Below are 2813 nucleotides of genomic sequence, written 5' to 3'. Positions count from 1 at the left end.
ATACAGTATCCGAGGAGGCCAGAAGAGGGTATTGGATGCCCTGGAGTTGGGAGTCACAGGTGGTTGTGAGCCGCCCCATGTGGGTGCTGGGAACCAAACTCAGGTCCTCTGTGACAGAAGTAAGTGCTCTCAACTGCTCAGCTCCAGCCCAAGATTTTTAGCTTCAGTTAGTAAATTTAATCTGTTGATCTTTGTAAAAGAAACACAAAGCTGGGCGGTGGTGGCGCACGCCTTTAATCCCAGCACTCGGGAGGCAGAGCCAGGCGGATCTCTGTGAGTTCGAGGCCAGCCTGGGCTACCAAGTGAGTTCCAGGAAAGGCGCAAAGCTACACAGAGAGACCCTGTCTCAAAAACCAAACAAACAAACAAACAAAAAAAAAAAACAAAAAAAGAAAAAAAACCCACAAAAAGTAATTTTTGTGTTATTCTTTTAATTGCAGATGATTTTTCGGTTAGAAACTGTCACTTTTCTTGTTGGATATTAACTTCTGGGCTGGGTGGTGGTGGTGGTGGTGGTGGTGGTGCACATCTTTAGTCCCAGTACTCGGGAGGCAGAGGCAGGTGGGTCTCCCTAGTGAGTTGATCCATTCCCCCACCCACCCCCCATCCCCGCCAGCTGAGTAGGCTGCGTTCTCTCGGAACACGCCACAGATCCAGGTTCTGGTGACCCTAGCAACGTTTGCTCCGCAGGCCTCTCGCCCACCTGCCACGGCGCCCAGCCGACCCACTCTCTGCTGTGCCAGGAACATGCTGCCAACGGCACTATGCCCTATCAGTACCCAGCACTGACCCCGGAGCAGAAAAAGGAGCTGTCTGACATCGCTCACCGAATTGTGGCTCCGGGCAAGGGCATCTTGGCTGCAGACGAGTCCACCGGCAGCATCGCCAAGCGGCTGGAGTCCATCGGCGCCGAGAACACCGAGGAGAACCGACGCTGCTACCGCCAGCTGCTGCTGACTGCCGACGACCGTGTGAACCCCTGCATTGGGGGCGTGATCCTCTTCCACGAGACCCTGTACCAGAAAGCGGACGATGGACGTCTCTTCCCCCAAGTTATCAAGGCCAAGGGTGGTGTTGTGGGCATTAAAGTAGACAAGGGCGTGGTGCCCCTGGCAGGAACCAACGGCGAGACCACCACCCAGGGGCTGGATGACCTGGCTGAACGCTGTGCCCAGTACAAGAAGGATGGAGCCGACTTTGCCAAGTGGCGCTGTGTGCTCAAGATTGGGGAGCACACCCCTTCAGCCCTTGCCATCATGGAAAATGCCAATGTTCTGGCCCGTTATGCCAGCATCTGCCAGCAGAATGGCATTGTACCCATTGTGGAGCCCGAAATCCTCCCTGATGGGAACCATGACTTGAAGCGCTGTCAGTATGTAACCGAGAAGGTACTGGCTGCTGTCTACAAGGCTCTGAGCGACCACCATATCTACCTGGAAGGCACCTTGCTGAAGCCCAACATGGTCACCCCAGGCCACGCTTGCACCCAGAAATTTTCCAATGAGCAGATTGCCATGGCAACCGTCACAGCGCTGCGTCGCACAGTGCCCCCTGCTGTCCCTGGGGTCACTTTCCTGTCTGGAGGGCAGAGTGAGGAAGAGGCGTCCATCAACCTCAACGCTATCAACAAATGCCCCCTGCTGAAGCCATGGGCCTTGACTTTCTCCTACGGCCGAGCCCTGCAGGCCTCGGCTCTGAAGGCCTGGGGTGGGAAGAAGGAGAACATGAAGGCTGCCCAGGAGGAATTCATTAAGCGTGCCCTGGCCAACAGCCTCGCTTGCCAAGGAAAGTACACTCCAAGTGGTCAGTCAGGGGAGGCAGCCAGTCAATCCCTCTTCATCTCTAACCACGCCTACTGAGCAGAGGCAGCCTAAGGCTGCCCCTCCACCACCCCAGGCCCCTGCCTACCCATTTGCTCTTGAGGAGGAGGCCTCCAGGCTTGCTCCCCGTCAATCACTCTTGGGGCCCCTCACGATGTTGGTATCGTCTGTGAATGCCGACCTCGCCATCCCTCCTACCCCACTGCTAATCCACTGTATAAGGGGGAGAAAGAGCCACCTCTGCCCCTTTCTCTCGGAGACTCGATGGGAGTTGGGGGTACAATCAAATCTTGTTCAGAGTCTGTCTCTCATACCCCTTAGAGCTTTCCCGCTGCTCAGCCCGGTGTGTTTTTAAAGTCTGCGTCTAACAGGTGTTCCTTAGTTCCCATCCTCGTGTCTAGGCCTACTGTAAACTTGGAAAATTGAGCTGTTCTGTGAGTCATCCCCTGCCAAGCCTCGAGTCTACATATCAGCAAATGTGCCTCGGTTTAACTATCTTTTCACCGTCATAAGAGAAATAAACATACAAAATAAACGCATCTCAATGCATAGCTGCGCAGGAGTACAGATGTTTTATTAATGAAAATGAATCCAGCTTTTGGTAAGTCATGGCAGCAATATAACGTTTCATTGTTTGGTTCTGTGCTAGACGGTCCCTGCTGTTTCCACAAATTCCTGTAATGCTTAATGGACATCTGGAAGAATTCAGCCAATTAATCGAATTCACATAGGAGCTAGGCTAATGGCTGTCTGAAAGGCAGATTACATTAAATCAAACTTGCAATATGAATGAAAGCACTTAATCATACATGCAACATTCATTAGATGGGACACAGCACGTGTTTTGATTGCTTTAATGAAAGATCAGGTAAAGTGCATCAGCTGAGCAGATTGAAAAGGCAGCATGCTTACAAATGTTTGATTATGCCGAATATCAACAGAAACGGTGCCAGTAATTTATAGCAAAACATATTTGTAGGTGTCTAGAGCTGC

At 52.1% G+C, this 2813-nt stretch overlaps 1 pseudogene across 1 annotated transcript; it reads left to right on the top strand.

The window, feature by feature from the left end:
* The first annotated feature begins 670 nt into the window (after positions 1–670).
* On the top strand, positions 671–2371 carry LOC102925914 (fructose-bisphosphate aldolase A pseudogene; annotated as a pseudogene). The gene has a single exon (XR_013044291.1). The product of XR_013044291.1 is annotated as a fructose-bisphosphate aldolase A pseudogene (transcript).
* Positions 2372–2813: the final 442 nt, after the last annotated feature.

This window comes from Peromyscus maniculatus, chromosome 14 (assembly GCF_049852395.1).
Source record: "Peromyscus maniculatus bairdii isolate BWxNUB_F1_BW_parent chromosome 14, HU_Pman_BW_mat_3.1, whole genome shotgun sequence".
NCBI lineage: Eukaryota > Metazoa > Chordata > Mammalia > Rodentia > Cricetidae > Peromyscus > Peromyscus maniculatus.
This window is presented reverse-complemented; position numbering and strand designations above follow the sequence as displayed.